The 22,219-nt window shown below is 36.7% G+C and overlaps 1 long non-coding RNA gene across 1 annotated transcript; it reads left to right on the top strand.

Moving 5' to 3' along the window:
• Window positions 1-550: 550 nt before the first annotated feature.
• LOC311077531 lies at window positions 551-1,931 on the top strand. The gene is made up of 3 exons (XR_014604917.1): window positions 551-567; window positions 1,041-1,127; window positions 1,496-1,931. It is a non-coding gene; the product is annotated as an uncharacterized lncRNA (long non-coding RNA).
• Window positions 1,932-22,219: the final 20,288 nt, after the last annotated feature.

The raw sequence follows: 22,219 nt of genomic DNA, 5'->3' as shown, positions 1-22,219 counted from the left end.
GGATGAGAGACAATTTTTGTGATTTTTAGCATCCTGTGAGTATTAAATCTTATTTTTGCAGTACGTCTAATATGTAACCAATTGTTTATAAAAGAATTCGTCAACAAATAAGCCTTTAGGTCTCTCTTAAGGCCAAATTAAAAGCTCTGTTTGAAAAAAAAGAAGAAATTGAGACAGCCGTAAATATTAGTGTATTTAATTACTATTGTAATTCTACTGTAACTCTACTGTAATAATACTCTTTATTTTACAGTACAGGGGCATTATTATAAAAGTAATATTTCTCAATTGATTTAATTTTTATAATACAAGTAATTGCATAAAATATGTATTTATTATTATAGTCGTATTGAATTTTTTGTTCTAAGCTGATCACATGCTTAGTTTATGGTTGCTGAGTTCAGGACTTGTTTTGTCATTTAAAATGATTTGTTACACAGAAGCAATAGTAAAACCAGTTGTTCTATTTTGTAATCCGTTCTCAAACATTAACCACAGACACACATACATATCAGTGAGGATAATGGGAATCCCCCTTTACTCCTGCAAACGCTTCAAAAGAAAGAGGTGAGTCACACAGATGTTACATTAAACCACATTATTTGACTCAAATAAAACTAGCTCATTGAGAATCTTATTTTTAACTTGACAAAATGTTTCATAAGGGTTATTCATAAACTCTGGGAGGATTCATTAACATGACATCCACAAGCAACAGAGCAATCGGACCTGATCTAAACAGCATGACTAATTATACTCTTTTAATATAGTCACTGGTGAAAACCAGTCATTAAACATTGACCTTTATCACAGTTACTCTTCACATGTCTAGCAATGATGAGGATACATTTTTAATCCTTTTTATTTAAAAAAAGGTGTATTTTAGCTAGTTTTTCCAGTTAAATACTTAAAGTAGTTCACTTCAGAATTTAAATTTCCTGATAATTTACTCACCCCCATGTCATCCAAGATGTATCATGTCTTTCCTGTGTTAAATGAAAGTTTTTGAGGAAAAAATTCTGGGATTTTTCTCCATATAGTGACTTCAATGGGGTCCAACGTGTTGAAGGTCCAAATGTGAGTTTCGGTGCAGCTTCAAAGGGCGTTTTCACACCTGAAGGCCAAAGGTCATTGTCAGAAGTTCTCTTATATTCTTCCGTTATATGCTAGACAAACAAATGGATAAAGTTGAAGCTGCTTTCCCATACACAAAATAAGTATATGTAAATATATTTTAAAGTGTCAAAAATATATGTGGCATATATTCCAATTACATTGACGTTGTCCACTTATATTTATCATTTTGAAATATATTCTGAAATATAACAAAAATATATGATGTTAAGTGTGAAATATATTTACATTTATAACATGTAATGTAAAATATATGACAAAATATATGGTCATAAAATGTTTAGCTTGCTAAAGAAGGGTCGAAAATGTATTTTGATCATAGTAATTCCTCTACCTTTTCCCCTATACCAAAACGTTGCAGAAACATATCATCTGAGGAAAACATGAGTGTAAGCGCGCCACAGCTCCAGTAGAGGTCGCTCGTCAGTGAGAGAGAGAGAGAGAGAGAGAGAGAGAGAGAGAGAGAGAGAGAGAGACTCCAACGGTCACCACGTGTGATCCACCACCGTGTGTTTTAATCCGGACTCGGAATGATGATCATGTAAAGTTACTCATCTGAGACTACAGTGAAGAAATCCTCTCCTCTGCAGGTCAGGGTTTGTGACACATAGATATTATCTTCATGCTCAGATGTTGTGACTCAGATAAGGTGTTGTGACTCAGATAAGGTGTTGTGGCCCAGATCTGGCAAACAGGAGAGGTCCACCCAAGGGTCGTCATGTCACGCTTCATGTGTGCCAGATCATCTTTCCACGGGTTAGTAAGAGTAGGGTGTGATTCTGGACACAGTCCGAGTCTCTGGCAATTTAAAGGAAATTGTGAAATTGTCATATTTTAAATAAATATTGACTTTTATATTTATTTGATCTGTGTGAAACGCCCTCAAGCACTAACACCCTTTCTATGGAAGTTATTCTTATGACAATATCACAAGCTTGTGGTGAGTCACGCCAGGAATAGCTATACCTTAACTTTTCGTGCTCATGTTTGTTAAAATCTTCTAACTGATTGGTATAATATTGCTGGACCTCATGCTCCAGTAACACAGGGTTTGTGATGTGAAAATATTAATGGATCAACACAATTGTTATATTCAAAAGACATCAGTGCATCAGTCTATTTCATGATGATTATAAATCCATCAACAGGTAACCATATGATCTCATTTCACTTTAGCTTTCTTTGCTGCTGCAAATGTGTTTGACACACACACTGTCACAGTATGGAGGACCAAACCTGCAGAAATTAAAAATGAATAAATACATAAATAAATATGCAAAGAAATGTAAAATAAAATAAATGACAAAGTTGATGACAGTTTTCAGTTTTGCATGAACTATCCCTTTAAACAGTCTGTGTTTACCCCTTTTCTTACAGTTTTTCTCGATTGCTTAAACACTATAACCAGGCTTTTGAACTAAAATCTCCAAACCATAATGCCATTTATCAAAAAGGACACCCATTTCCCTAAACTCTAAACACTATTCCCTGTTTTGACACACGAGTCAGATTTGTTGAACTGTCACTGCAAAACTCTACACACAAATCCCTTCATTTCTCATTGCCTAGACCAGCGGTTTTCAATAGGTGAGGCGCGCCTCCCTTGGGGGGCGCCAAAGAGCCACAGGGGAGGCGCGACACGCGAAGAAAAAATAACTGTAATTGTGTGTGCGAGTATTAGCTTTAAAATGCGTCGTTTCATTGTCCCAAGTCAACAGAAGTCAGCATTAAGGGAGAATACGGAGCCCGGGAAGTCACCTGTGTGAGTAAAAAAAACGATCCGTGGCGACGGTTTTGCAACCGTCCGCTCAGTTTATAAACAGCTACTCACGAATTCTCAAACTGTTCCCTCGGTTTAACAAATCGTGCCCACGGATTAATAAACCGTACCCACGACTTTCTAATCCACGCTCTCAGACTTGTTAACCGTGCCTTCAGTTATCTGTACCCACAAATTCATAAACCGTGCCCACGCTTTCGCAATCCGTTCCCACGTAGTATTGCGTGACGAGTTCATAATGCGGTGAATTCCCGCTCCCATTTACTTCACAATCTCATTATAGAGAGACGCGCGTCACGATCTGTGCACTGCCGCGTCTCGCGCTCGCAATGCCGCCAGATTCAGTATCAGTGCACCTTATGAACCATGGCGTTAACTTGAACTGCATTTCTGTCAGTGCGTGACTACAGCTCGTTAATAAACAACAGCTCGTTTTTTTTTATTGATCCATTTCATACAATCCGTCTTCATTTGGCAAGTGCACTTGCGCAAAAACGTTTTTCATGTTCAACTGTTTTTTTTGTGTGGATGCTGCTGATAAAACAGCTTCGCAGAGACTACAAAGAGACATGCATTTGTGTGTGTCAGTGTGTGTGTGTGTTCGTTTGTTTGTTTGTTTCTTTTGTAAAAGTTATCCGGTTATAACTTCCCTATTTAATGCACAATTTTCCTTACAAATTATATGATCAGCATTACAATGTGAGTAAATGTAGCCGTGTCAAATGTAAGGGAATGATCCCACACAGCAAAAGGACTCCGCAGCGGATCGGCCGCGGAGGTATCGCGGCTTCCGGAACGGACCCGTAAAACGGACCCGTATCGGCGTCCACTTGCGCGCAGTGACGGATCCGCAACGAAGGCGGATCGCGGACCCGCCGTGGCTCCGCGCTGCATCCGCGATTAAAACCTTGCATCCGCGGCGGGTCCGTTTGGGACCCGCAAATTGATACATTCATCCGCCGCGGACCCGCAACGGACTCATAAAAATTCTGGCTCATTTGGCCCGGGTCCGTTTTGGACCCGTTTATCTCATTTTCAAAATCTGTTCTTGCTGTAGGATAAACTAAACAATAGGATAAAACCAAAACTATCACTGGGTCTAGCCTAGGCTACTACAGCAATATAGACCAAAGCTTAAATCTGCATTGCCTTGTATTTTTAATCTAACAATATTGTAAATAGGCCTAACTGAAAAGTTTCAATACAAGAACAAAGACATCAATTTACTGTACAAAAATAATCACTACTCAATGGAAATATAAAATTGACATTTACATTTATGGAAAGTTATAGGTTATAGCCTATTCTGTTTTTGTTAAGTAGCCTATGTTGGCTAGGCTAATCTATATAAATTTTGTGGTCAAAACCTAATTTAGTGCTTTATAGGCCTAGGTCGGTGCAAACATAAAATATTTTATCTATTAGGCTACAACTTCAATGAAATGCTGCACTATGCACAGCTAAACTATCAGAAAGTGAGTGAACAACAAGAGGTTCAATAAAAATGGTTTATTGTTTATTGTCACTCATTTTGTGTGGATGGAGGCGGGACACGTCTCCTCGTTGCCCGATCTGCCGCCAGGTTGAACCACCTGATGGCGTGCTTTGTGACCTCCGCATCCGTGGCTGACCGCGTCACGGTGTTTTTCCTCACAGCACCTGTAATAAAACAGACAGTACGTTATAAGTGAAAGACACCTGAAGCGCGTTTCGTCTCAAATTTGCTGGTTTGAATGAGCCGAAAGCCAGCGCGCAAAGGGAGCGCGTGCAGCGTGTTAAAAGCTGTATCGCCCCAGTTTCTACACATCTAACGTTAGCTCCTTTTATCAAAATGGAACAAATGGCCATTGCTTGTAAATAGACAAGTCATGACATTTTGTTCGTGGTAAATGACGTGATTTCACTCATGGTTATTATATTTGACAGATAATATCTTATCCAGTCATTTTACCTCTTGAAATGCCTTTAAATGACAAATTAGACCACACTGTTAACCCTTGCTGTAAAATTCTGACAATATAATACCATTTTCCATTAAAACAGTAATATACCGTAGAAAATAAAAATAGCCTACAGGAATATACTGTAAATTAACAGTGCTCAAAGTCGACACTCAGAGGCTGTTTTCCCAATCACACCCTATACCCTCATTCACTATTCCCTACATTAGTTCACTAATAAAGTCCACTTGAATGAAAAGAAGTGAGTGAATTGAGACACTGATGAACACCTGATAAGCAGAATCACTGAAGGACAGAGAAACAAGAACAGAAAAAAGAGAAACACAAAAACTACAACTGACTTCTAGCCACACTGAGTGTGAAACCAGTTTACAAACCAGTTTACGATTATTTCTTTCATACATGTACAAAAGTTCTTGTTGAGAATTAACAGAGATTTAGTTACTAATAAAATTTGTTGTCACCATGATGGAGATCAGTATTTGCTTTAGTTGGTCTCTTGTCCCTGGACTTCTTACCATTCATCTCTCTCTGACTGCTGTAACGGTGAGTTTATAAAACACATTTGTTATGGCAAGAAAAAGTCAAGAGGAAAATGATCAGGTGTTTTTATTTTTTTGTGATGATGTCACAATCATCCTGGACATGCCTGATTTTCAGATTTTTCCTGTATATAGTCATTGAAATTATAGTTATCTCATATTTAGCATATATCTGTGAATCTACAAAATGAAATCAATATTTCTGTAATCAGATCTTCTGAAGAATATTGTAATCATATAGTGCGTTCAATTTTATTTTACTCCTGCTTGACTCAGACACACACAGATATCAACAATCAGCATATGAATCTCAACAATGGTGAAAAGTTTCATGTCGCAATGCATGCTGGGTTCCAGGATAATATAAAACTCCCAGCATGCACTGCTGCATGAATAATAATAATAATAAAAAAGAAATATTGCCACCATTGTTGAGATTCATGTGCTAAATTGTGATATCTCGGTGATTCTAAAACACAGTGTAGCTCTGTTTCTCTGGTTATGCATCATGTGTTAAAAAAAAAAGAGTCATTGTATCTTATTGCTGCGTTTTCACAGTGGTGGTAATGTAACACTTTACTTGAGGATTAAACTCTGAATAAGTGAGAATGAATTCCTTAGTGAATGAACAGGCAATATGATGATTTTGTCATCATAATCATTATAACTGCAGTCATTCATAAACTGTGTGTGCACAAGTATGACTTGCAAAAACACAGCTCAAGCAGCAAAAGAAAAACTAATGTTTTAGCATCAGCATCCCAACTAAAGCAAGCACTGATCTCTATAACGGTAACTTCAAACCAAACATTTTCAATTAAACATCTCAATAACAACTTCTGTATGACAGAAATAAAGTCATACTGGTTAATAATAAGTGTAATAATGTGTAATGGCTGGAAGTCAGTCGTAGTTATTGTGTTTCTCTATTTTCTGTTCTTGTGTTTCTCTTTTCTTCAGTGATTCTGCTTACAATCACTTACATATTCCCTTAATTATCTCACTGCATCGTTACTTTTTACTCGTAGTGTGGATTTCCCTGAGGGGTTGAAAGGGTTAACTGTGTAAGATAAAAAAGACACACCCACAAAATGTATTTTAACAGTAATAAACTGTAAGTTATAAAACAGGTTTATACTGGCAACACTGTTGCCAGTAGTTTACTGTAAAATTTATTTTTTGGGTCACCATTGTGCAGAAGAGTAGAGCCTGTGCTTCAGTCCAGGAGAAGATCTACAAACATTGATGATATGCTGCATGTTGCTTTATTTAACAGGCGGTGACTGTGTAGTTGCTGATCCAGTGGAAATCTTTTTATGTACAATAGTTTTTTAGTGGTCTCAAATGGAAGAAGTTCACAGTAATGCTTTGCTCACATTATTAATGCATTATAAATTTTAGTTAATACATTTAAATGACAGTTGGTCAATTTAAGGCAGTCGGTTTCTGCAAGTGTAATTAGTTAACTTGAGTTTTAGTGCATTTTTACAGAAACAAACTAGATTACAGTAAAGAACTGTACAATTAACAGTATTTTACTGGCAACAGTGTTGCCAGTATTTTACTGTAAAAAAACCCGGTAAGGTCTAACAGTGCAGTAAACGTAGTTTTACACTTGCCAAAAAGTGATTTAAAGCCTCCACTTATTGAGTGAACTGTTATTTCTGCCTAAATATTAGCCTACTTGATTTTATTCATGAGGGTTATATTTGACAGCTCATTCAGTAATTTTTACCTGTTGAAAAGGGTCAATTACACTTTTTGGCAGTAACTACTGTCTAATTTCCCATTTTAATACATCTCAAGAGGTAAAATGGCTGGATCTGTCAAATATAATAACCATAAATAAAATGCCTTTATTTACTATGGACAGAATGTCATGACTCATTTGCAGGTTATGGACATTTGTTTCTTATACTATATCTATATACACACGTCCTGTGTGAAAGTATGTAGCAATTAGAGGGTGCAGAAAGTGTTGTAAATGCCTTGTATACACGTACAGATCATTTGTAACAGGTAAGTAACAGTTTTCAACACGATGTGTAAACGCATGAATAAATGATTTACAACACTTTCTGCATTCCCCAATCTAAAGTGTAAACTTTTCATCACTTGTAAATGTTACACATCATTGGTAGATAACATTCATAGCTCGTATGCCTTATTGATTCTTGAAGTGGTCATCTACAAATGATGTGTAAAACATTTACAAGTGATGAATAGTTCACACTTTAGATTAGGGGATGCAGAAAGTGTTGTAAATTATTTATGCATTTACACATCATCTATAACATACAAAAAATGTAACATCATATATTAAACATTTATGAAACGCAAAGTCATGTTTTGTAAAGGATTAGTTAATCAATTGTAAATGAGTTATAACTGAATCTACAAAACATTCATACAATAATTAACATATAACTTATTAATCATTTATGAACACAGTCATGTTTCGTAAATGATTAGTTCATCAATAACTAACCACTTAAAAATGACTTACAACTGAACGTTATTATAAAGTCCAAAAGAGGACATCAAACATCCAAAAAGTCTATGGTATAGGATCCAGTCTAAAAAAAATCCAGTCTTTGTTGTCATCCTATTGAAGGACTTTTTGTTATTAACCCCCTTCCAGTTAATTTGATGAGACACCTCATCTGTGAAGATCCTGCCCAGGATGTTCCAGGTCACCCTCTTCACATCCTGGCCTCCAATAGTGGCCAAAGAAGAAATCTAAAAGGCAAAGACATCTTTTTTAAATAGACAGCAAGGTAAACATTTCTAAGCTCAAGTTGAATTTAAAGGTGCATTTAAAACATTTGTGTTCCTTTTGAAAGCGTCCAGAAATGTAGAAAAAGATAGAAAACTTATATGTTTCTACTTTTTTCTCTAAAGAAAAAAAAATTCTTCTAAATGATGTTATATTAAAGTTCAGGAGGAGCACGTTCAGATAATTAACACGGGTGGAGAGGTGTATAGATTCAGCAGTCTCACCTCAATCCATTGGGGAATGAACCCAGCGCTATGATTGGTCGAACTCTTCTTCTTTTGCTGTTGCTTGATTTGAGGACAGCGCGTGCACAGAGGCGTCACCAGGTTTTTGCGTAGTTTAGAGTGACAAATCGTACCAGCGTACTTTGAAGTCAAAATGTGTATCCGCTACGCAAAATGCGTACAGGTTGGCAGGTCTGCATGTACTTGGATCACACCCTCATGGACCTGTGTCACCTTTAAACACATTAGCCGCGTTTCCACTGTCGGGCCAGGGTCGAGGCAGGCTAGTGCGTGCCAGGGCCAGTCGCGTTTCCACTGTCACTTCCGGAGCTTGATCAGGGCTTACTCGGGGCCAACGGCCAGGACTTTCTGGCCCGTCGAATACCTTGGGCCAAAGCGGGCAAGAGGAGTGGTTACGAACAGGGTCGGAGTTTACCTGAGTCTGGAGACGGCAGCGCCGTCAATTTAATAATTTAACTCACGTTCATGTTTGAATGGCTTCTGTTTGTGATCCGACATGGATTCTGATAACCGTATAAGGTAGAAATATTTATACGCGATTCAAAAATCTATGCACGCTAACCATTACCATAGTAAACATGGTAAATACGCTTGAAGATACACATAGTAAAAAAACATAGTGAACGCTTGAAGAAATCTGATACTGATTCATTAGCCTAATGGCGTCTTTGTAGTTGTCTAAAATTGAATATGTTAAAATGAACATGAGTTTTAAATTAGCTGTAGAGCTGCACAGAGTATTATTATTATTGATGATGATGATGATGATGATGATGATTATAATAATAATTATTATTATCATCTTTATTTAACCAGGTAGGTCTCATTGAGAACACAAAATATCTCTTACAAAAGAGACCTGACCAAGAAAAGCATCAGTAGATATACATGGAATATTTTAAACAATGCAAGGCAAAGACAATTTCATGGGCATTTTCAGAACATAGAAATAATACGTTATTTCAAGCAGAAGGAGAAACAACCATGAAATTATTTTTAAACAAGAGTTTTATGAATTGGCTTACCACAAGTTCTGACGACCTTTACGTCATATTTTGGCCAGTTTGGCTCATGCTTCTCATTGTTAGCGGCTGCCCTTTTCACCCGTGCAGTGCTCTTAAAGCTGGGCCAGTACACCATCCCATCATCATACCAGCCAATTGGAACAACAGCAATGTCCTTGCTCACTTGGAACTCAATTAGGTGAAAAGGCATCCTTAATGTAGAAAGAAAGGAAAGGGGTATTTATTAATCATCAAATAGGAATAACATGACTAAAGCATGCACAAGTGTACAGTGTATACAAATAAGCAAGTAAGATAGCCTGAAAGTTAACTAGAATGGTGCCCCAGGGTGGGAAGAAGTATAAGGAAGGAAAATGTACAGGTCATAATAGTTAGGTAGAACTTCAGCACAACTGTAAAGTAGGGTACTATTGCAATTTTTTGGCAGAATGTGTTGGGGTGTTGTTTCATAATCTAAAAAAAAAAAAAATCATTGCATAATGCTAATAATTTAGTGGACTATGTACAGTCCATTGTATTGAGAAAGGTGGGACATGTATCAAATTGCATGTTAAATTCAGCATAAAATATCATTTCCCCAGGCATTTTACAGGATAATATGTCATCTCATATTTTGAAAATGTGAAATTATGGGTGTAGTCAGTGTATGGAAAAATACCAACTTTGTGAAATACTTACAGCAAATATTCATCCAGACAGAGTAATGGAAGTCATAGTCAGTAGTCAAGTATATTATTAGAGTTTTTAACTTTAACTGATTGTTTAAACTGATTGATTGATTGAACCGATTTGTGTTTTGTTTTTTGTTTTGTTTTTAGTGGAGGAGGGGTATGGCCACGAAACCATCCCTGTATGGCAAGGCTACACATTTCTGTTGCAGCGCTGACACTTCAACTGACTTCAGCTCGTCAGATGCATCATTTACGACAAATATGTTCATTCTGTCGGAGTTGAAGGGATATGTATAGAATGGAGACTGCCGGGAAAATTCAGTGTAAATAGCGTACACACCATTATCATTTTGGATAATGTTTTTGATAAGGCACACTTTATCCCCCACCAGAAACATGTTGTCCCCTGTTGTTAATTTGATGGTCCACCTTTCAACTCGCATTTCCCCATATTGTGCATTAACTCCCATGCCAACAACAATTGGGCCCAGAAAATGCTCCCTTTTCAGTGTAATGTCTGCATCAGCATCCAATTTGGTAGCTGTAACTTCCGAAAGGCGCCGAATGAGTTGAGCTAAAGGGAACTCAGGTTTTCTAATGAGTTTTTTTATTTTCCCAAGGTGGTTCTCATATGGGAATGCTGAAAAAGAATCCAGACAGCCATGCCTCTTCACCTCGTCTGCCAGGTGGACCAGACAGTGGACATTGTACACAATCTGGTCTGTCCCATACAGCTCACCAAAATGGTTTACAAAAGATTTTAGCATTTGTCCAGCATAGTCAGCAAGGTTGAGATGTTCAGGGCTTATCAAAATAGATATAGCAGTTGACAGGAGCATGAAATTGTGGTACATGTTCCGGTCCAGGAATCCTGCCAGCACCACAGGGCCAGTGTACAGTAAGAACTGTCGGAATTCAGTCGCCTTCCAACGGTCCAACTCCCTAAGCGACCGTGGTCTCCTGGCAAACTCAATTGGCACGTAGGGCCTCATTGACTGGAGTTTGCCTGACATCCTGTCTACTATTAATGCCAGCAGTCTTACTGTTAACGGACCCCGGAGCCATGTCTGGAGCAGTTTCCTTACAATGCCCAAACACACTAGATGCATATAATCCAAGGGAAACTGCGATACCATGCCAACCTTCACATTTTTAAATGGATGTGGCCCCTCGTGGTGGTGTAGTTCATCAGCCTTCATATTGAATGAGATGTCAGTTCTCTGGGGGTGCTCTGATCCAGGGAACGTCATACGCCGGTTCTGGTAGTGCCCTGGGTGTAGGCACTTATCGCACCCATGGTAAGCATTATGGGCCTTTGTTTTTTTTATCACATACCCCTTTTCCACCAAGGCAGTGCTGGTGCCGGTTCAGAGCCGGTGCCTACTCGCGAACCAGTTCTTTGTGTTTCGACAGCCAAAGAACCGGTTCTCGGCCAGGAAAATTGGTTCCAAAGCGGCACCAACTCTTTGCTGGACTAGAACCGTTCTTTAACCACGTCATGCTTACGTCGGGGGCTGGGGGCGGGGTTATTGTCGAACTTCTTCTCGAGCATAATCTCCGTCTATAGTAATCCAGACGAGCAGCACAAATGTGTTCTAAACGTCTTCTTCTGACCCCAATATAGGATCGCGAAGCAAGGAGAAACATTTGCATAAAGACAATGTACTCCAACATTGTAATTGTTATGTTTGAATTTGGCGCAAGCCTTTCTAGGAAAGCTAAGACGTAGCCTATGGCAACGTACACAGTGATATAACAACGTCGTTCGCTGGGCTCTCTAGTCAGTGGAAAAACAAACAGGTTCTGAGAAGGTTCGCAAGTTGAACCAACTTTGAACCAGCACCAGTTCCGAACCAGTTCTTTTTTGGTGGAAAAGGGGTAACAGATTACCGTGTGAAGCTTCATTTTAAGGTTCTTATCTCCAATGCAAAACCCAGCCTCTAGCTCCTGTAGTTCATTGACAAAATCAGATAGGAACTCTGTGGCCGAACTAGGTTTTTTCGGTCCACAGTAGGCCCCAATGACAACAGGTTCCTTCATGGGGACGGTAACCAGTAAGCCAAGGATGGGCCACAGCTGTACAGTGGAACTTTTAAATAAAGGTAGACCATCTATATTAATCTGCAGCCCCAATGTCATGCCCTCTGTCAGTGTTTTGGCATATTTGCTTATAGTGGCCTTCAAAGAGGGAAGGATGCCAAAGTGATGGTAGTTCCCCCCAGCCTTCTCCTGAATAGCATAATGTGTTTTTGTCTTGAGAAGGGTCCTACCATTCTTTGGCAGATTGGGATGGGTTATATTGAGTATACTCAACAGTGCAGTCAGCGCAACAAGGGAAATGCCAAAACTCACTGCCCAGTTGGCAATGTTATCGGAAAGTGATGTTAGGTCATCATCATTTTCAGAATTCGAACCTGATGTCCCATCCCCATCACAATACACATCATCAAAATCTGCCTCCAATTCCATGTCCTCTTCAGTTAACACTTGCACCTCTGGCATTGCATGTGCAGCTGAAGAGGGTGGGGCAGTGTTCTCAGAAAGAACTCTGTCATCTGCCACTATTCCTGTCATGTCCATATCAGTCATGTCAGTCATGTCTGTCCTAATTTGATTAAGCCTTTTTTGAACGTCTACACGTGTCCTTCGCCTTACGGTTGATAAGGAGACAGGCACAGTCTTTCTATTCATTTTTGTTCTAAAAGAGAAATTTCAAGAAAGACAGGTTGCAGGGTTTTGTTTTTTTTTTTCAAGAAAGACAGGTTGCAATCAGGTGTGTAAAATTGATCATTGTTTCTAATGTTGTATTTAAATAAATACATTGTTGAATTGCGGTGTTTTCTGTTTCATTGCTACAAACTAGACAAGAACAGAGAAATAGAGCAACATTAAAATTTAGGATGCACTTCTTGATTCGGCCCCATGAATAGGTCTAGTTACATTGAAAATTAATGTTTAAAAAAATCTCAATCCAGGTGGGACGTTTTATTCGTGCCTTCGTGGACTATCTGCTTGGCTTTGATTGTTTGAAAATAATTATATTAAGTTGGTATTCATTTAACAATAAAAAAATTATCTAAAAAGTAGGTATTCATTTCATAGGAAGACCTAATATTTGTTTGATGTACACTGTAAAAAAGAATACATTGATTTTATTAATATCTAATTAATAAAAATGAGGCAACAGATTACAAGCAATATTATTAATTAAATTTAACAAATTAGAATTGAGTAATAATTAATCAAATGAATTCCTTAAAAGTTAACCATTTAAAATGAGTAAAATTTACAAAATATCTTTTATTGCCAACATTGAAGACACCTGGTGTTAACAAGCAGAATCACTGAAGGAGAAAACCATAATTAAAGTCACCATTGTGGAGATCAGTGTGTGTTTTAGTTGGGCTCTTGACCTTAAATTATTAACTTTAAGTTTTGTTTGGCTGCTGTACATGAGTTATAACAGCCAGATGAACAAAGAGAAAAGGTGATCTGATGGTGTTGGTTGTGTTTTAACACAATCATTATTTCACAATCATTTGACCTGAATCACTGAACCTCATATAGAGTCCAATTTATGAGTTAAGTTAACTTTATTAACTACAGCAGTATAATATTTTTAGCCTTTTCAATGAAATCCAAATGATCAAATCAATAATAAAAAATAAATAAATAAATGTATGTGTTTTTTTTTTTTTTTTTTAGGCACAAACACACATCAAGGTTTTGTGTATGAATCTCAGCAATGGTGACGAACAGATCACCTCTGAACATAAGCTCATTATTTATTCATGCAGCAATGCATGATGGGAGCCATGAATGAGTTTTGATTGGTGGCACCCAGAATGCACTGCAACATGCTTTATAAATGTCACCATTGTTGAGATTCACAGGCTGATTATTGATGTCAGTGTTTCTCCTTTTTATGTAAGAGAAACTTTTTAGAAATTATTTGCCTTACATTGTAAAAGTTAAAAAATATTATGCCGTACAAGGCCAGTGCTGCTATAATTAATAAAGTAAACCTAACTTATAAATTGGACTCTATATGAGTTCAGTGATTCAGGTCTAATGATTGTGAAATAATGATTATGATAAATCACAACCAACACCATCAAATCATCTTTTCTATTTGTTCATCTGGCTGTTATCACTCATGTACAGCAGCCAAACAAAACTTAAAGTTAATAATTTAAGGTCAAGAGCCCAACTAAAACACACACTGATCTCCACAATGGTGGCTTTAATTATGGTTTTCTCCTTCAGTGATTCTGCTTGTTAACATCAGGTGTCTTCAATGTTGGCAATAAAATATATTTTGTAAATTTTACTCATTTTAAATGGTTAACTTTTAAGGAATTAATTTGATTAATTATTACTCAATTCTAATTTGTTAAATTTAATTAATAATATTGCTTGTAATCTGTTGCCTCATTTTTATTAATTAGATATCAATAAAATCAATGTATTCTTTTTTACAGTGTATAACAGGCCTTGTGATTTGAAACATTGTATTTGATTTGTAACAATATTATGTCATGAGAGGGTGTTCTGCGAAAAATCAGCAGCTGAGCTGACCATACCTGCCAATAAAACCGGATATCTGTTAATAACCAGAAGTCGGAGGTGGATACCGCTTTTAGCCAGGCAAATAAGTTATTATATCAATTTATATAATTTTCTTTTACTTATTTAAATAAACAAGGCCTACTTCTATTAGTAATTATTTTATTAAAAAAGGTTTATCAAATATAAATCAAGTAACGAAGATCATAGACATGATACAAAAAAACAAACATTAAGCTACATTTGAAATTATAAATTTGTACCTGTATAAATATAATTTATGAATGAGTGTAAATGTTTGTTAAATATATATATATATACAGTGTTTCCCCTAGAAATTTTTCCAGCAGCGGTGCTGTTACGTTTTATTACTGCGACTTTCTTGACTTTAAAATGTATATTTTAAATTGAAAAACATCATATGTGTAATTTAGGGCACAATTCAAACGAGATCAAAATATTTGTTGTCTCTCGCCATTGAGGTCCCATGGCTGTCGACCGGAAGGGGAGGGACTTAGGCTCTCTATTTAGGCGGTCTCTGACGTGCCAGGGTGGAAAGTGCCCTGATTGGCTCAAGCGTCAGAGCCGTCTCGCCATAGGTTCGTGCAGCATTTGCTGCAGCACAGCCAATGACTGCTCTCGACGCTCATGTGTCTGCTATGCAACTTTACTGCGTCACAAAAAAAATTGGCTTCAATATTCTCGAGAAAATGAGTTTTCCCGTAATACGAGACCTCTCGGAACACAAATTTAATTGAGAAAGGTCATAACACTTGTATATTGTTACTGTTAGTTTAACTGATTTTATTGTTCTCATTTGTAAGTCGCTTTGAATAAAAGCGTCTGCTATATGAATAAATGTAATTAATATAAAAGTCATTAGGTGTCGCACCGCTGCTCCTTCAGCTGTTTATGAAAAGTCATAAAGTCGTAATTACACGACTCTGCAGAGCTGTCTGCTCTAACGTTACTGAACTCAAGCTAGCAGCTAAATGTCATCCGCTCCCTCGAGCAACTATTACAGAGACAAGACGTCGTCACTCGCGAAGTTATGGCAACCAAATAACAACATATAATGTATATAATATATTATAATATATATCATATTTGCATATTGGGAAAGTGACAAACAGCGACGAAAGTCGTGACATGAAATCCGCACTCACGGGTCCCGTGAAATATGACAGCTAACGTAACTTACAGCTTATTGGAAAATACATAGCATTGTGGACACTGAATTTGATTAATTTAGCTTAACGTTACTGTTTATCAGACCCCAGACGACACAAGAAATTTTTTATATTCACAAGGTATGGTTTTAATGTAACTTAGACGGTATAACTAACATTAGCAGAAGCCCGCACTTTTGAGTTTGACGTTCAAATAGGCGGCATAACTTAGTTGTCTGAACCGACTCAAACAGTGATTAAAATGCCGTAACTTAATTTTCATTATATAAGAGGATGGCAGACACACACACGAGACCAAAATTGGCAAAATGCAAACTTAATAATGCACAGCTAGCTAGAAGCTAGCGCTAAACCATTAAGTGAACATTCTAAAGCAGCCAGAGAAAACTTTATGCTAAAGAGTCAAGAGTCCAACTAAAGCAAACGCTAACCACCATCATGGTGACTTTAAAATACAAAAAAATATTTCTTTAAACCGGAAATTAAATAAAGTAAATCTGGTTAGCTTTAAGTGAAGCTGGTAATAAGTGTACGGCCATGCATTTCACCTTTTTGTTTGGTTTATTCCAACCAAAATTCAACGACTGCCCAACGTTGGAGCTTGACGTCAAACAAACATTGGATTTAGACATCAACCCGACTTTCATTTTCAACCAAAATCCAACGTCTGACCGATGTTGTCGTCTATACCCTGTGCCTGCTGGGCATCTATTTGACATCAGGATGTCATGATGTTGAAGTCATTTTAATGCTATTTTGATATCATTTAATATCAAGCTCCAATATCAGATTAAATTGATCTTTTATAGTATATGCAATTATAGTGTCTGCTGTCATTTTAAACGTGAACTAAATGTAAATATGCTAGGATTTAAATAAATAAAAACACACATGCAAAATACACCTAGGTCTACAACTTTCAAGATCATTCAGGCTAGGTCTTTTAGATGTTGAAAATGAGTCACATTGATTTACAATGAGTAATAAATACACTTTTTTCAGACATTTCAGACATTGTTTTGACATAAATTTCCCATCAATTTGACGTCTTATTTCCTGACATCAAATCAACATCGATTTAATGTCAATGATATTGACCTGAGATGTAGGGACCAGAAAAAACATGTCAGATTGATACCTTTGTTAGGCATCTTTACAACCACAAGGAAATAATTACAAAATATAATGAAAATATGCATATTCATGCATGTCATACATGGTGGTCAAAATCTTGACTATTTGTTGATGTCAAATTGACGTCAAGGTGCCCGCTGGGAAGCAACGTACGAAGAACGGGCCCCTGTTCATAGACTTTCAGTTTGTTTTCATTCAACACCTGTGTCAAATAAACTATTTTTCATGGCAGCGGTGTGTTATATTTAGCAGCGGTCTGATATCAAGAAATAACAGACCACAATCTACATTAAAATTCAACCAATGTGATGAATAAATTAATTGAGTGCACAGTATGCAGTGAGCAGATAGTGTGTGTTTCCTTCCAAATGCTGTAAATCAGAAAGAATTATCATGAGTGAAGTCAAGACCTGTGACTCACTGCTCAGTAATGACGTGAAATGAAAGAAAACAATAATGAAAAAACAATGGTTTTTTTGTTCTTGAAATTCCTCCTGTGATGACTGATCAAGGAAATATTATAACATTACACAGAATACTTTTCCTGTAGCTCAAACAGTAGAGCGTTGACGCTTGCATCGCCAAGGTCATGGGTTAGTTTCCCAGGCAAAGCAAGAGCTGATAAGAATTTAAAATGTGTACCTTGAAATGCAACGTAAGTCACTTTGTATAAAAGCGTCTGCCAAATGCATGAATATAAAAAGTTAACTGAATAATTGGGGTTTTAAAGGTCGATCACATATGCTTCCTCCAGTCCTGAATATGTGCTGCTTCTGTATTTTATAGTTTCTTATTGAAAAACTAATAGCCTAATGTGTTGCAAATCACATTTAAACATGTGTCATCAGACCAAAGCATGAAGTCATCAGATATTCAGAGTCAGAATGAGGAAGTTATCAATGTGACTGACCGATTCATTATTGCTGGTGTCAGAAACTGCTGATTACTTGGCATTTTCATGCACAACTATCTATCTATCTATCTATCTATCTATCTATCTATCTATGATAAACTGTTATTTTTTCCTTTATAAAACAACACTATAGATCCTCAGATGTTTCAAGGCCTACATGACTGTGAGAAATCTGTGAGAGCTGCTATTTGCATAAATACATTCTATTTGCACTATGTAACAAGTGTAAATGATTGATTGTATTTATTACAATTATAAAATGGATGCCACCTTATTGGGACAATAAAGCCCTCCCTACCTCTAAGTAGAAAGTATAATTGTTTTTCACAGCCTTGCGAAGCATACTTCATTTGACTACGTACACAGGTCTTCGACGCACACGCAGTTTTGAGAAATCTCTCCTCATGAGTTACAACCCATTTAAATATATTTGTATTCGTTCATGCTTGAGTTGTACAAATGCGGGTACTTTCTAACCTATCTCTCGTCTATAGGCCTCCATTGTAGCTTGCATGCATTCCAGTTTGTTCTGTTTATGCAGTTTTTTGAGTACCTTGTGAATCGACGCCCCCTGGGCACGGCTGCCACCTAGTGGATAAACTAATTACTGCACAAAAAAAAATTAAACGCGCATGTGCAACCAGACGAAATTTGCGTCTCACGTGTAAAAAGTGAAGTATACCTTGGCCTTAACCCTAACTGATAAACACTTATTATTATTAAACACGTTAGACACTTTATTTGCACTTTTAGAATATTTCTTCATTTTTATTGAAAGTAAATGCCTTTCCGATCTGATATGTGATGAGAAAAAGGAGTAGAGTGAGTTTGGCGAAAGGCGGATTCGAACTCGGGTTGATTTGGGTCAAAACTTTCTGCCATGCGCCACACCATTACACCATTGTTACTGTTACGTTAAACCGTTTCCATAATTTCAGACGTCAGTGGCCAGGGTTTGTGTAAATAGCCTCTGCCAACAAGGATATTAGCACTTAGCCTAGATATTTGCACAATAATTATTACCAAGGTCAAATGTGTCAAGTCATCTTCATTTATATAGCGCTTTTAACAATGTAGATTGTTCCAAAGCGGCTTTACACTGACAACAGGAAACTAAAGCAACAGAGACCGCCCTGGCCCTACACTGTCAGACCTTACCAGGGTTTTTTTTTAACAGTTAATTGTACAGTTCTTTACTGTAATCTACAGTATGTTACTGTAAAAATGCACTAAATTAAAATTAAAACAGTGTTGCCAGTATATACCAGTTTTTTTAACTTATAACTGTTAAAATACATTCAGTGGGTGTGTCTTTTTATCTTACACTGTTAACCCTTTCAACCCCACAGGGAAATCCACACTACAAAGAGTAAAAAGTAACATTGAGACAGTGTTGCAGTGAGATAATTAAGGGAATATGTAAGTGATTGTTGAGCATTAGTGATGAACACCTGCTGTTAACAAGCAGAATCACTGAAGAAAAGAGAAACACAAGAACAGAAAATAGAGAAACACAAGAACTACAACTGACTTCCAGCCATTACACATTATTACACTTATTATTAACCAGTATGACTTTATTTCTGTCATACATCTACAGAAGATGTTATTGAGATGTTTAATTGAAAATGTTTGGTTTGAAGTCACCATTATAGAGATCAGTGTTTGCTTTAGTTGGGTTCAGGACTCGTGACTTGTTAGTTTCTCTCTTGCTGCTTGAACTGTGTTTTTGCAGATCACACTTGTGCACACACACATGGTTTGTGAATGATTGCAGTTATATTAATTATGATGCTGGATGTGATCAGAGCATCAGACATGACCAGGATGATTATGGCATCATTTCAACATCCTAAAACACCTGATGAGCTTCCTCTTGACTTTTTCTTGCTATAACAAATGTGTTTTATAAACACACAGTTAGAGCAGTCAGAGACAAACTAATGTTATAAAGTCAAGGGTCAAGAGATCAGCTAAAGCAAATACTGATCTTCATCATGGTGACTACAAACTTTATTATTTTCAATAAAACATCAACAACTAAATCTCTGTTTATTCTCAACAAGAACTGTACATGTGTGAAAGAAATAATGTTAAACTGGTTTGTAAACTGGTTTCACACTCAGTGTTGCTGGAAGTCAGTTGTAGTTTTTGTGTTTCTCTTTTTTCTGTTCTTGTTTCTCTGTCCTTCAGTGATTCTGCTTATCAGGTGTTCATCAGTGTCTCAATTCACTCACTTCTTTTCATTCACTCTGTCAAGTGGACTATATTAGTGAACTAATGTAGGGAATAGTGAATGAGGGTATAGGGTGTGATTGGGAAAACAGCCTCTGAGTGTCGACTTTGAGCGCTGTTAATTCACAGTATATTCCTGTAGGCTATTTTTGTTTTCTACGTTATATTACTGTTTTAATGGAAAATGGTATGATATTGTCAGAATTTGGCCTTGTTTTACAGCAAGGGTTAACAGTGTACAGCAGCTCCAGAGCAAAGCCAAACACCGCTAACACCACACTGTTTTAACAGAAAACTCTTAAGTTCTTTCTGCGCAAAATTCAAAAACGCAAACCAGTGAGAACGTCGATGGCGTGCACATGTGTATTACGAGTTCAGTCTATAGGTATGTGCGTTTGAATATATGTGCGCAGGTGTGTAGTCCTTCCCTACAAATCAACCCTCAACGGCCTTAAAATTTATAATACAGAATTTTTATCGCTTTCGCGTAGCCACGCCAACCGGAGTTATCCCAACAACGCTTTATCTGTAGAGAGGTAAAGAGAGGTGAGATAGTCAGAGAAAGTGTTGTGACCCACTGAGCAGTTTCTTTAAAGTCAGGGGATTTCCAATTTCCAATTTCCATTTCCAACAACAGATGGCCAAGAGGTGAAATAACATTTACAGAAGTCAAGCAACTTTGTTTAATTTATTTTTTGTGCCTTTTTGTACCTTTTTGTACTAATGATTGTGGAAGAATTTACATTTGTGTGGCATGTTTCCCCTCTGAGTAAAAATAAACATATCACTTGGGAAAGAGTGTATTGTCCTTGGAAAGTGATAGATCTTGCTTCTGAGAAAGGGTTGACCCTCAAATGCCAGAGAAGTAAAACATAGAAGAAAATTCAGTTGCTTAGTCATTGCGATACAACAACAGATAAGAAAAAAAAGTACAAGAATGGCTCCCTGGCTAGTGACAAAAATTCTGATGTCCTGCAGGCAGTGATAAATTTATAAATTAATAAAAAACGGATTAAAATCAGCAATTAAAATGCAACACTGACCATATAACTTCAGTTTTCCCAGAACATATGTAATGTTATTTTCATGAAATTTTGTGACTTTTTCTCATTTAGGGTCATGAATATGCATGTAAAGTTTCAACACACTGATGTGTTTTTTGACACATAAACAGATATAATTTCTGTTACGTTTGTGATTTTCGTGGGGCAGTTTTACCCACATATTTTTTTAACGTTCTAATGAATCTGCAGGCCCTAAAATGATTCTTTTTATTTGGTAATATTTTGTTATGCTGGTTTTTAACTACCCTTGTGAAGATAAAAAGGAGTATTTACCCACTTATTTCAATACTGAAAAATATTTGGTCTGTCCACAGATGGTAAAAATGAGCTTTTTTGTTTTTTCAAGCTATCTGAAATACTACCTAACCTATGTTATTTTTCTTGAAATTTTGTGATTCTCATTCTCATTTAAGGTCATGAACATGGAAGCAAAGTTTCAACATGCTGATGTGTGGTGAAATGTGCGCACAGAAGTTTGACCCATATAGACAGCTGTTCAAAAGCAACTGTACAGACCAAAAGAAAAGAAAAAATGTATGTCAGAATTCTCCAACTCTAGTCCTGAAGTGCCAGTGTCTTGCTGAATTTAACAACTTTTTATTTAAAAAGTTTGTGAGAATAAAAAGTTGTTTACCTGTTAACTGTCAGTCCCATTTTTTTGATCATAGACATGAAAATGACGTTTCCAACCTAAATTGTTAAAAATCTTGCATACTTCAGCTTTGGTGAATTTTTAAAGGGAACACTTCAAAGATTATTGTAGAAGTAAAAAAAAAGAAAAAAAAAGAAGAAGTTGTAAAAGTAAAGTTAAAAATAAAAGTTATGGACGTTTAAATTTATGCAGATTTTAAATATGAAAATATATTTATATGTATTATATGTCTTATAATTGAATAAGTAGGCTATAAATATTTACTAATGTTTTATTTGCATGTAACCAATTGCATGTCTGTTTATATATTATAAATTAAACATGAGCAAGT

This window comes from Abramis brama, assembly GCF_963993115.1.
Source record: "Abramis brama genome assembly, chromosome: 2".
NCBI lineage: Eukaryota > Metazoa > Chordata > Actinopteri > Cypriniformes > Leuciscidae > Abramis > Abramis brama.
The sequence above is the reverse complement of the archived record's forward strand: the minus strand, read 5'-3'. Positions and strand labels throughout refer to the sequence as shown.